At 37.8% G+C, this 14,731-nt stretch overlaps 1 non-coding gene across 1 annotated transcript; it reads right to left on the bottom strand.

Moving 5' to 3' along the window:
- Window positions 1–14,404: 14,404 nt before the first annotated feature.
- Window positions 14,405–14,506, bottom strand: LOC149198881 (U6 spliceosomal RNA). The gene has a single exon (XR_016254044.1). It is a non-coding gene; the product is annotated as a U6 spliceosomal RNA (small nuclear RNA).
- Between the last annotated feature and the right edge of the window lie 225 nt (window positions 14,507–14,731).

Here is a 14,731-nt window from a genome sequence, read left to right as displayed (position 1 = left end):
GCCGGAACTCGAAGCAGCGTGAGGTCAGAAGAACACAGAGAAAAAAAAGAAACCCCTTCCTCTCTCTGCACTTTGCTGATTTAATAGGAAAGGAGAACAATACGCAGTTTATATTATCAAGAAAGGCGTTCCAGAAGGGACCTTAAAATGGAATAGCGGAGAGTTGAAGCGAAGTACCACATCAGGCTTGAAAATATTGTGAACAATAGAAGCAAAGTACCAGATCTAGCAATGAGAGCACTCGGCCTCAATCACTGGAGAAACTCCTCTGCTCGCGCGTAGTTCATCGTGGCTCTCGCATACCACCGTGGGGCCTGAACCCGCCTACTACCAGCTTGATGAAGATGAACATTCGGTGAAGAGAATTGAAGCTTGTAGCTGACCGATTGATATATATGTATACGAGCCTGTCTATGATAAGTCAGTGCCATATATACATACGAGCCTTTGTTTATAATAAAGGCCAGCCTATAACCAGCGCGACTCCGGATCGAATCGGCAACGAAGATATTCATTTTGTCATTTTGAGAAGCATCGACAGGCCGCTGGAGCAGGCGTCGGTAAGTCCCGAAAAAGCCTCCGACGAAGTGAGTTCTCCTCTTTCTACTACTAAAGATTTTGAGTGTAATATCTGCTTAGACATGGCCAGCAATCCCGTCGTTTGAAGCGGGTCTCATCGCTCTTGGGCAGAGACGTGGGTGAAGAGCTGAACTTGAACCTGCCTCCTTCGTTATGCTCGTGTTGCATGTTTTGTAATACATACCGCCATATATATATATCACTTGATGTCATTGTAATGTTGCGTTGTAGTGCCACTGCGATACCATTCCATGCTGCGTTTCATGTTACATAGCGCCATATCGCACACCTTCGCTTCCCATTTTTAATACACTGCTTCAGGTTAATACATAGTTACAGGGTTGTGCGTGGTAATTGGAGGAGCTCAAACATAGTTACAGTCAAGACATATCCTTAGCTAGCTAAGCGTGAGGCTGAATATATATTATTCAACTGAGCCCGAGTCTTTATTTTCTTGATGGTCGTGGGTTCTGAAGGTTACAATAATGGGCGACAAGTCACTCTTAAATACTTTTTCATTGTTGTAGATTGATTCTGGGCTGCATGCTACCCCAAATACTAATTTGCATTGAACAGAAAGAGGAAAAATTTTTTGGGAAAGAAGGGAACGTATTTCCATCTGGCTCTCTGCAATGCCTTGCACTCAATTTCGCCTTTGTTTCTGATTGAAAAAGTGTTGTAGTGTTCTGCGATTTTTTCAAGTTTATGTTATTTTCTGCCGGCCTTGTCATCTGTAGCTGTTTTTGTATCAAAATTGTCATCTTTGGGCAGTATATCAATTTGGGGATTCGTTGTTTGTACAATATCATCCAGGATTCATAATTGCTGGGAGAGAAACCAAGTGTCAAAGACATCCAGCTTGCGCTGTAGCTTGATTTGCGCATCAGTAAGTTCAGGGTTTTTCATCAAGATTGATGATCCGGGATAAACTTCAACAAGCCCCAGAAGCATTAGGTTTGATCATGTGAGTAATACATGGTGGTCGGAGGATCCTGGTAGGAGCGGCCTGGGCTGCATCAGATGGTGAAGATAACAACGTGAATTGTGCATTATGTAAGTGAGCTGAACTCATTCTTCGCTAGAGTGCTGGTTCTACCTTCAGGAGTGCTCGAACTGTTTGTACTTCAACTGCAGATTGTGGAAGACATTCATTTTTTCTTGCAAAGGAGTGTTGTTTATGCATGAAAGAAATCAACCAGAAATGTGGCTTCATCCGTAATCTGCTCAACAACGAATAATACCATTTTTATGGGTATTCTCGGCTATATATTTATATAAAGGCTGGTGTATATTTGTCTGCTGAAAATTTATTCAATACCCCGAGCGTTCGTTGGAAAGGTCGTTTCTTTTTGTGATGATTATTGCTCTTAATATGTGCACTATATGTGCTGGACATTAAGTCTCTATTGCAGAGAAAGAAATCAGTTTTGTATATCGCTCATTGATTTATTTGTGTGCTGACCTGGAGCTGTATTGAATGCAACGAAAACTGTGATTTAAGCTACCTGAAATACGTTGAAGCTGCTGTTTTAAATAAGTCTGTGTGAGGCCTGAATGGTATACAATCCAATGTTCAAAGAATGCCCATGACATGGTGTTATAATTATTGAAGTTTTGATAACCATCATTTCTGAAGGAGTACTTGAAGGATCCAAACAAGTTTGCAGTTGCTGCTGCCCCAATTGTGGCATTGTATTTAAAACTCATTATAGTGCATTGATTCCTTGATTCCACTGCTGCATAAAGATTTTGGTGAGCTGATTGTAATCTTTTATATTGCACACTGATCATTTGCTGACATTTATAAAGGATATTGCTGTGTACTGTGAGTAGATATTACTTTTCTGCATTGAGTAGTAGTTGTGATCAATTTTTAAGGTGTAAATCAGACATTGAAGAAAAAATGGCCAGAACTAGTGAAGTATTACAGTTCCTTAAAACTCTGATATTATCTACTGTTGATGACACATTACAAATCAGCAAAGGATCTCTCTCAGAAATTCAGACATGTCTACAAAATGCACAGGAAAAGATCGATTTTTTGCAGCTTGAATCACAGCTACAGCAAGAATAGCTACATCAAAATAGACACCATTCTGAACCTGTTTTTGTTTAGAACATTGAGACAACCACCCATTAGCAGCATGTTAATAATGTTACAGTTCATTCAAATAAAGCAACAGTTGTATATGCAGATGCAGAAACTCAGTCTGCACTTCCCAAGCCCATCATCAGACCTTGGGAACAGCTTGTCCACAACAAGCACAAAATTGGTCTTGGATATGACAAGGACTTGTCCTTTCATATTCCAGACTATGCCAAGCCCATTCAGTTTCAGAGTGCTGGATTCATTCATGACAGTTCACCTGCTCTTCATGACAGTTCAGCTTCAGCTGTTCCAGATTCTGCCCCTCTTCCACAGCAACAAAAACAACAACAACAACAGATTGTGAAATGCCAACACTGTGACCGAGTTGGCCATTTGAAAGATCACTGTTTTGATCTTCATCCATGTAAGCACTGTCATAAAACCAGTCATTCTTCACACAGATGCTTTAGAAACAAACATCCTGCAAGAACAAAGATTCATCTAGGATGGATCGCTTCTTGGCAATGGGCATCAACAGCCAAGAAGATATTCCAAACACATATCAGAACTTGTTCCAGAGTATTGAACAGTCTTGTAGTTGAGTTTTCTCCATCTTCTCACCTTGTATCTGACAGGGGGGGAAATGATGGTCATCTACAAGCTTCAAAGTCACATCAAGCGAGCCTGAGCCACAACCTGCCACACCAGTTTCAGAGTTGTAGCCAGAGACAAAGATGCCCGTGAACAGATTGAGAACACTTCCTCTAGCAGAAGACACCAGCTTCTTGCCAGTTTTGGAAGAGTTCCAGGAATTGCATTAAGCATTCCAGAGTTGTTGGTCATCCTTAAACCATCACAGATTGAGAACACTTCCTCTAGCAGAAGACTCCAGCTTCTTGCCAGTTTTGGAAGAGTTCCAGGAATTGCATTAAGCATTCCAGAGTTGTTGGTTATCCTTAAACCATCACAGGTTGAGACTTCCCTTTTCAGGTTGAAGTTTCACCTTTTATGCGAGGTGAGACCTCCCTTTTATGGTTGAAGGTTTCCCTCTTTAAAACAATAGGATCACTTCCTCTAGCAGAAAACTTCAGTTTCTTGCCAGTTTTGGAAGAGTTCCGGGAACTGCACTAAGCGTTCCAGTGTTGGTGGTCATCCTTAAACCACTGCCCTTTATACCAACATTTCAGAGAGCACATTCAGCCTAGTGCTGCCATGCATATTTGCACATTTTGTATTACAGCTCTCTTCTTGGACTCATACATAACCCTTCGGATTAAGGGGGGGAATGTTGGACACCTAATCCTAAGTGGGTTAGTGTGGAAGTCGAATGGACAAAGCAGTCCAAGAGACCTTGGGATCTGAAACCCAAGAGTCACATATTTGTACTATAAATGTATATCTATTGTTAATAAAAAAATGCACTGAATGATTTATCTTTCCTATTCTATGTTTCCCATGTGTGTTTAACAGAGGTATTTGAACAGTTTTCAGTAGAGGTTCCATGGTTGGTCCTAAAAGAGCCATGGATATTGACCAGAGTAGTGAAGTACTTCCTCATTAAAGGGTGTCTACCAGACCAAGGATCAGAGTTATGGGCAAAGGAGCGTGCCATAATCACGATAATAGAGCCAAATGGGAAATTATTTACAGCTGATAAACTTGTACTGCCTTTGCTAGATAGGTGGGGGCCAAAGGCTTATCCCTTTACGGTGGACAAAATTAAAGAATTAGAGGAGGAAGAATCGTCTCAAATGAAGACTATGTCTCATGTGTCTTTTCCAGAATCAAGGAAGCATCAAGCTTGGTAATTCGTCATTTTCGTTGGCTATAATGTTTTTTAAAAATTATAAACTAAAGGTTTACTTGTTTTGAAATATGTTAGGGCAGTAGTTCGTCATTATTTTATTTGTTTTGTTATAATGTTATATTTGTTTTATTATAATGTTTTTGAAAGATGATAAATTAAATGTTAATATTTATTTTTTATTTGTTTGGTTATATAGATTTTAATAATAAGAAATTAAAAAAATATATTATATAAATGATTTATTATTATTTTAGATTAATAATTTATCTATTTTTCATCTTTTAAGATGGAAGAAGTATTATTTTAAGAAATGATATGTTTATTTGGTAAAAATGGCTTTAAAAAATGATTTGTTTATTTGGTGAAAATGGCTTTAAAAAAGATATTCATGAAAGAGTTTACATATTTCTTAACAAATGTATTAATAAAGTTTATTGATAGCATTTACATCACTAAAAGACAAAGATTTCAAAGCTTAGAGATACCACATATGTTGTTTATTGTTCATTAGAAACCCTTAACATGTTCAAAGTTGAGCTGGCGATGTTTTTTGTTAAATTTATTGAAGTGTTAGGCTATAAGATTTTGGACACACTTTTATTTTTTAAAAGAAAAAGTGTATGAAAGAAATAATAATGACAAACTGAAAATACTCTTACACTTTATTGATTATAACCTTTTATGGATAGTATTAATAAATAAAGATGAGATTATAACCTTTTATGGATGGTATTAATAAATAAAAATGAGAGAATAGTTAGAGAAATATATTAGAAGATAAAGTGAATTTTGATGAAATGTTCTAAAAGGAACAAACAACAAGCATTGTTCACTGAGAACAATGATGATGTATACAATACCATGTATTATAGAGGAATTACATTTTATTTATTATTTTATTGTGTTTATTTTTTTTATTTGATTATAAAGAAAATTAATAAAAAAATTGTTACTTAAAAGAAAATAATTTCATTTATTTTATAAAAAAATTGTCTTATTTATCATTTTGTTTTCTATATATTTTATTATATTTATAATAATTTTTGTAACTAATTCAAATAACAATTTAATTTTATAATTTATTATTATTTTTTATTGTGAAAAAATCTATATTATTATTATGTATTACTTTTTCATAACAAAAAAAGTGGGGCTTATCTTGGGTGGTTGGGAGTGTTGTCACCTACTGCAAATTATGTTTTCAGTTATTAAAAGAGTGCAAAAGTTCATAGAAGTTTACAGTCATCTTCCAAGCCTCAAAAGGACTCAAAGTCTAAATCAGACCCTCTCCATTGGAAAGTTCTCTAAACAAGCTTTCCAATGATATGTGGAAGTCCAAAAATGGACTCTTGGATCAAAAGTTATGGTCTTCTGAATTTCAAGGATTAAAGTCTAAGGAAAGAAGGAAAATCAGTTTCCCAATATCAAATATCGCATATCAAAGGTAATGCAATTGTGGCACATCGACACCTCACATGTCAGAGGTGCGATATCGGAGATCACAATCAGAGGTCCCAGCAACATGGCATATCGGCACATCAAATATCAGAGCTCCGATATATTGGAGGTCCAACAACATAGAATATTGGCGATCGCAATCGAAGGTCCCAACAGTTAGGCATATCAACAATCAATGATCGAACATCAGAACTGCAAGCACATTGGTGTATCGCATGTCAGAAGTCTGATATATCAACAATCACAAATGGAGTAGGCAGTATCGGAGATCGGTGGTTAGCACATCGCAACAACAAGAAGATTGGCACATCGACAATCGAAGGATCGCAACTCTTGAACACGTGAACCTTGAAAATGTGTCGATAGTGTGTCGGGGGACCCAAAAATAAATTTACAAAGGATTTCCCTGAAAAACCAAGGGCAGATAAACCCTTTTCTCTCTCCTCCAGCAGGATGCGTGGCAACATCTGGTTGGTCCCAATAAGCTACACATGGTAGCACAGGATTGGCTTCGATAAGGACATGTGGAAAATGACGTCACCATGATGTGGCAGTACGGAAGGACACGTGGCAGTCTGTTTTGGCATTTTGAGGGGCCTATGGGGACATATCCGGGTGACACGTGTCACCACTCAGGAAGTGCCACGTGGCAGTGATGACGTCACATCGACAATCACATATCGGAGGTTGATGGATATCGACACTTTACAATAGTGGACACTTGAAAAACACCGATAAAGGGGCTCCGATACAGGGTTGGCGCATAGTTGCAAGAAGAGTCAAAGAACCAAAGGTGCAGGCTGGGGCTAAGTGTAGAGGGCTATTGGTGATCAGAGAAATAAGCATGTTGCAACTCCCAAAGAAAAACCCCGATTGGAAACTGCTGAATTGAGGGGCTCCAATATTTAGCCAACACACGGTCACTAGAGGAAATTAAAGGAAAGGGGCGTTAAGTTATTTACAAAGGAAAAAGGCCCCCAAGTAGGAACAAAAGGGCCCTAGTGCCCTAAGGCTAAGCACCTGGTCATAGCCCCCGGTCATATGAAGAGAAACATAGAAAGGGGCTAAAACAAAGGGGGCCAAAGGATCCCAGAACTCGCCTATTCTGTAATGTTTTTAAGTATAAAGTTCCAATAATGAGAATCTCTGATGTAGCATTACAACAATGTTATTGGGTATATCATGCTCCAAGAGTGTTATATAGAAAGTTTAGAGGGATGGATGAGTTAGCAGCTTCAATTCCCGAGCAGCGCAGAGGCCATCACCATTGATCGATCCCTGCTCCAGAAAATAGGAAACTGATTCAGTTCAGGCAGAGAGTGACACAGGGACCGACCGAGTAATAGAAAGAGGCACATTGTGGCAAACATGTGGCTTGATCAGAGGCCATCACAAGAAGTGGTGTGGAGATATTTTGGCTATAGGCATCATTCAATTTTTCCCATGTTTTGTATTCTATTGTTTTGTTATTTTGTTATGGATGTATTTTAAAGAAGGAATCATTCTGTTGCAATGATTTAATCAATAAATCCTTTGCATGCAGAGACAACTAGTTAATGAGACAACTGGAGCTCAAGCTAAGATATTTTTTGTAACTATTTTCAAAGCTTCCCCTCTCCTTATAAAAAGAGGGAAGAAACAATTAAGAAAGGTTCCCGAATTCTGCAAGTAAGAGGCTCGAATTCTATGGTTCCACATTAGTTCTATTTGCCTGTTCATGAGATATTTGAGTGATAAGTGCTAAATGTATATGGATTGGTGATTTGGAACGATCTTAAAGGATTAATGAAATTATTCTATTGATTCCTATCAGAGCAATACACAATATGTTTTCCTCTTTGTATTCCACTTCATGTATGTTTTTCTTCTCTTGAAATTGTGTAAAGAAGCTGCAGGTTTCACTCTCTCATGGTTATATGTATGCTGCTGAGGAGTAATAGTCCCTGTGTTAATTAAATATTTACATGAGTTATTTGATAGCTTACAATACCTTTATGATCACAGATTTACTTATGCTGATTAGTGACAAGTGTTTCCATGAAGTATAGAGTATGAGATCTTACTTTGCGCTCCATAATTTTTGCCAAGTCATCTCCTCATTCTTTCATACTTCTACTGGAGCTTGATGCTCAGGATTATACATTGTATCCATCCCTCTACGTCGAATTCCCTTCTTTATTTCCTCCCCTTCATGTCATTACAACATCAATATTAAGGCTGCCTATTGTTGTGTGTCGGCCACCATAATTAGCCATTTCTCTTTATGATTAACTAAATCTACCCTCTATGTGTTCAAATCCATGTCTTTGCTTGAGCCTACCTTGATAAAGGACTATTGAACCAGGCCCCATTTATTATCTTTTTCAAACTAAGTGACAATTGGAGTGCAATAGAAAGCCCTACTCATAATATTCATAACACTCCTCTCTTAAGATGTCCTAGGCATTGGTCTACAATCAACCCAGAGGCTATCTCTAGGAGGTTTCTATATCTCCTGAAGCATTTGTACTACATGTGACAGAAAAAGCTACAACAGGGAGGAAAGAATGGAATCCTCCCCACCTAGGTTATGTATATTCCTAATATGGAATATATGGCATTCCGCACGCACACACACACACACACACACATAACGATGATTAACTTCTATTGAAATCAAAATGATATATTAAATCTCACGAATATAAAATATTGCTTGAAATTCTTTCAAATTTTATTTCTATCCTCTATCTATATATGTGCCCTAGCGTGATCTTAATCTTTCTAATAAGTCTTAGCAGGTGTTTGCAAAACTAATACAAATCTGACAAAATTTGATCCTCATTGATGCAGGAGCATCACTTTACATTTTGTTCCAAAAAAATATATTTTAGATATCCTACTGTATATTATGCCTACATGTCCCTTGGGGGACACCTATACAAATTGTTGTTTTTCTGTTAGCATATGTGTCTTTTCCATTCATGACAGTCATGTTTGTTTCTTAAGGGCCTCTAGAAAAGGGCCCAGGTATTGTCTTTGGAAGGTTGTTTTTTTTTAAAGAAACGGGTAGCATTTTCATTATATAGACTGGAAAAGGGCCAAGTCCCGTACAAAATTCAGGATTGTTCTTTCTGCCACTTCCATCAATTTGCATTGGATGGGAACCTTCTTTCTACCATTATTATTCACATATATTCTTATAGAAAAATTATAGTTGTAAAGTCTCCAGAAAACACCACTATATTCTATACGTCGATATATCAATATATATAAGATTAAGACGAACTTTTTTAGCTACTACCAGGCTCAACTTCTTCACCCATGGGATCATCCACAGAAGTGGTCAGTTCCTCCACGTCATTCTCTTCTTCGTCGAGGACCCGCACAACAACAACCTTGGCATCAACAACTTTGATCACCGTAGCACCCCAAACTCTGAAAACTTCCTTTAAGACCCCAACAGTCGTTGTTTCCACCTTAATTTTGATGTTGTTGATCTTATCTTGAACACTCAATAAATCTATGCATATTCCTTCCATGGTCTTCTATAATAGTTCCAAATCTTTGCCCATTCCAGATAATTGGGCATAAATAACAGCAATATTTTCATTCATTTCCTTGACGATATCCTTTACTACTTGTTTACAGGAACTCTCCACCAGGTTCTCAACGCTTTCATGCCTCGAACCATGGCCAGACCTTGAGCTGCCAAGCCCTGAACCTCCCCCAATGCCATTTCGCGCTGAGGACATATTTTGGTTAACTGACCATATCCAACTGAGATATATAATAGCCTGATCAATCTCTACATTCCCCCCAATCTTGTCCTTCATAAATGCAAGATGATTCAGAGTCTTGTCAATGCTAATTCCTTCCATATTTCACACCGGCAGAAATAACTTGAATCATAATACGATGTTACCTTATTCGCCAGGAAGAGTAACTATATTACATATTCCGGTGAGTAATCGAAGCCTCAATGCCCACCTATCCTCGTACATAATTTTCCCTTCAGTGACACCACAACTATGCCTGAACTCACCACTTGCTAACCCTGCAACCAAGGCACTGCAAAGGAACCTTAGAAAAACGACATTCTTAACTACCATATTGCCAAGGAGCCTTAGGGAGCTGGCCTTCTTAAACACCATCTTAATACTCTGACGACCTGTACCACCACAGTACAACGCCGACATGTTGTAACCATTCAAGGGATGTGACATGAAGAGTTTTATTTATTTATGCATATTTGACCTTATTCTAATAGTACCCCTGCGTTGGTGTGACCATCCACCATATGGTTATTGTCACACAACACGTGGAACAAATAAACATTTTCAAAATTTTTTAACAAATAAATCATCCTTACCATGATTGAGGAGGTTTCATCATCTAGGAGAATGACGTTCTCAAGGAGCTATACACATTTTTGGATGATCAACATGGAATCGACAATTATGGATAGAGTTTTGATAACATTAGTCAAACTTATTTTCAAACCCTGCCAAAGGGAAAGGGCTTCCGCTTGATTATTTGTCGTAATGCCAAGACCCCATGCATACTTTACTTCTGTTTTTTCTTCGAGGTTGATGATTACCCTCCCGCTCCAGCCTCCCCAGGGTTACCTTTCGAAGCTCCATCAAAATACAGTTGATTGTTCCCGACTTTCCTTTTCCATTCAATAAATTCATCACCTTCTAGTCTGATACAGAAGGACGAGGGTTCATAAGACCTTAAGCGAGGAGATTTGAGGTTGGGGGGGGGGATCCTGAGCCAGAATTTTTCAAAACTAGACATCTCTTTCATATCTGAAGCATCAAAGCCCCGGGAAGATATGACCTCAAAGAGAAGCGTCATTCCTTTTATTGCTGCAGTTCAGAGTTATGTTGCTGATTTTGAAAGATAACCTAATTACGGCACAACCATATCGACCAACACATATATTTAGGGATTTCCATCCAACATCGCCTTAACAAAGGGTTTGGGGAGCATGGATAATTATGTTTCCAGTGAATAAACATGTCACTCCAATCATCTGCAACTTGGGGGACGGAGGCCAAATGCACTAGAACGTAGTTCCATACGTCCACCATAAAGGGACAGTAGCAAAATAAGTTCTTGATTGGTTCATCTACATTTCCACACAAGACACACTGGGAGGGACCACTGATTTTACTCTTCTTTAAGTTTTCTGCCGTCAGGATTTTCTCGTGGACCAATTCTGAGTAAACAATGTTTACCTTAGGAAGACCATCGCCATTCCATATTTTCCCCCATAATTTAGAAGGTAAGGGGGGAGGGAGTTTTGATTAAAAGAGCATAGCCATATTTAACACTATATTTTTTGGCTTTTCCTCCCAACCAAACACGTCTTTCTAGTTTTCTAGTGATTATTGGAGCAAACCCATTAAGACTTTTGATCAGAAGATTCCAATGCATGAGAAGGTGATTGAGAAATTCTAGACAAAGCCACCCACACCACATACCTAGATCATCCCAGTGGGATATATCCACAAGATTGGAGAACCCATGCTCAACCAGTTAGCCAAAGAGAGCAGGTTAAATGCCATTAGCACAATCAAATCCAATGATGTAGGAATTTACAGGGTAAGTTCCTCATATAGAACACCAAAGGACACCGCTCACAAACAAATCACATATCAGTACACCAGTATCCTTGACGTGGTTAAAACCCTCAAAGATGGAAATACTCCACGGCCTGAGCCAACACGGCCACTTCAGGCAATTTGTTAATGTAAAAAAAAAGAAAATTTACATAAGCTTCTCTCATGAACGGTCACCTTGCAAATGGCTATCCATGCTCTTTAAATAGAGATCATGGACCAATTAGGTGTTAAGCCACAGATCAAGTGTTATTAATACTGAGGAGAGAATGAATTGTCAGATCACTTCATGTCTAAAACATATCGTGACTGTTGGATTATAGGTTACAAAAGTACATGGTAAAGAAATACACTATGCCTAACTCTACAGTAGACCAAGTTATACTTAACTATTTCCTATGTGTCGGAATATCCTAACATCCCCCCTTAAGAACAACTTGGGATAGTATTGAAGGATGTACAAATATGACACAATAGGAGAAGGAAGGAGGAATTAGAGCCTATCCCCCCGTAGTGACAACTTCCTGAACTCCAACCATAAATCGAAGTTTAGTAAACTTTGCCTTTGTGAGAGCCTTTGTAAAGATGTCTGCAACTTGATCATCGGTTGAAAAATATTGCACTTAAATAACATGGTCATGAATGAGCTTTTTGTTGAAGTGCATGTGTATTTCAACGTGTTTGTTGCGCTGATGTTGGATTGTATCTTTGCATAGTTGAATGACACTTTGATTATCACACCAAAGTGTAGTTGGATGTTGCTGTTGAAATCCAAGCTCTGACAGGATCTGACAAAGCCACAAGGCTTCCTTACTAGCATCTACGGTGCCATGATACTCTGCTTCTTTTAAAGAAAGAGAAATGGCACTTTGTTTCTTGCAAGCCCATGTAATAGGTCCAAAACCAAGAGTGAAGACATAACCTACAGTAGACTTCCGATCATCAGGGTCACCAGCCCAATCAGAATCAGTGAAACCAACCAAGAGAGATGTTGGCTTGAGGAAGCTTGACCCAGGTTCAACATTATTTAGCCAAACAAATCCCTACACTACTGGCCCTCTCAGCATCAGCCCGTGGAGTGCGGACCGAAGTCTCACTCGAAGTAGTATGGGGGGATGCTGGAACCAAGTTTCCGCACCTTGAGATGGTTGTGATGTCGTTTGATCTCTTTTATCCCTGCCTTCGTGCAGGTGATCTCGCTCTAGGGCTTGTAAGAAAAACCCTCTATTCCGACTTTCAATATCTTTACGAAAGTATACGATCAACCTTCGCACAGCCCTAACCCGGGGCTCAGGGACTTTCGCGCTACTATGGAAGTGCGCCATGCAGATTCCTCAATTTACCTAAGTGATTTTCTTATTTTTCTGAATACTTAAGTTTATCACCGCGTAATCAGATATTCGTAATTGCGTTTAATTATTCAATGTAACTATATTCATTTGTGCAACATAGAATCATAACAAAGGAAATTCATACACAAAATATTCAAACCCTTCAATAGGACAAATACACAAAAATTGTAGAATAACTCCTTTTATTAATATCTTCTAAGTGTTACAAACCTTGTTCACCCTGCGCACATAGCTGCAGGGGTCTGCGCACTCAGTTGCAGACTTCTACCCTAGGCCTTTACTTACGCTACAACCCAAGACTTAGACTTCTTGCTCTAAAGTTATGACTCTCTTTCTTCTTCGATCTGCTTCTAACTACTTAGAGCTTAGCTCTTTTTATACAATCCCATGGTCTGTGGACCATTGGTGTATCTTTTATAGCCAACTTTACTTTACAAAACTAAGGGCGGACTATCCTTTGTGACACAATACCTTTGCGCTCCGTGACCACAAAATGCAGAAGGTTTACAATAATATTACAAAAAAATATTTTTACAATTAATAATAATAACGATAATAATAAAGTTATAACTTAATAAAGTTTTATGATTTTTTTAAATCTTGATCATGTAAAATGTATGTGTATATTTGATACATATCATTAATTGATACTTATGAACATTTGCCAATCATTTAATTTATATGATTATGATAATGTATACAAATAAAATTTACTTTGAAATAGCTCAATTAAAACAACAATTTTATGACTATAAGATTTAAAATTACCCATTTACTCATTCCTCTAATTACTTTATATATATTGAAAACAAAACCTAATAAATTATATAATTAAAAAATTAATAATAATAACCATTAATAAAAATTCAATTACTATATTTCCATATACTAATACTATAACATTCAAATATTAAAAAAAAAATCAATCAAAAAAGCAGATAATATTTCTTTCCATCAAAACGATGCTTCCATATTTTACACTCATTATCTTTATTTTCCCGGTAAAACCACCTTTAAACTCAATTCAAAAGACACGAAGATATTTCTTTCCATCAAAAAGACACTACCACTTTTTACATTCATCTCACCTACCGTCACTCACATTTCTTTTCTTTCCAGGCAACCAGGTTTCTGAGAAATTTCGACACTTACTTTCATCTCATGAATTCCCAAGAAACCAAATTTTAGAGAAATTCTCCGCACTTTCTTTGTATCTCATCAATTCCCGTTCATTTCCCTTTTCACTATCGTTCAGTATCTCTCTTGATTTCTTCGCATGGGACGGCAGTTTCTGACGATGGAAGACTACCGACTTTCTTGGCAGCAATCATTTTCCAAATCTCCTTTTATTGAATTCATGCCCCACACGGAACAACTTCTCCACACTTTCTTCATATCTCTTGTCCGATATCTTTTTCTCATTAATCTTTCAACTTTTTCAGATTGACCTTTCATGAATTGTACAAAGTATATCGAAGAATTTCTTCACGCCTTTTTTTTATCCTTCTGTCAAAAAAAATTGGACCATTTCTCCATTTGTGGTGTCATTCTTGCTCAGGGATCATGATAATGTTCTCTGTATCGTTTCAATTTTATCAGATGTCTCCGAAGAAACCATCCCTCTACTTATTAAGACATTGTCTGAATCCTGCAGCGCGCCATCACAGTGTGCCTCCCATGAAATATGGTCGTAACTCTTGGGGATCCAACCTGTCGGAAGCACACAGATAATAAAGTTTATTTTGTCTTGTGCAATTACTCCTATGATAAAGTTCTACGAGTTAATTGATCCATCACAACCAGGTTTTTAAGAAATTCCCCCTTTTTTTTTCCTCAAAAA

Source organism: Pinus tabuliformis, chromosome 2_1 (genome assembly GCF_031772625.1).
Source record: "Pinus tabuliformis cultivar Carrire ecotype Pingquan chromosome 2_1, CPIR1, whole genome shotgun sequence".
Taxonomy (NCBI): Eukaryota; Viridiplantae; Streptophyta; class Pinopsida; order Pinales; family Pinaceae; genus Pinus; species Pinus tabuliformis.
Note: the sequence above shows the minus strand (reverse complement) of the source record. Positions and strands in the feature narration are given on the sequence as shown.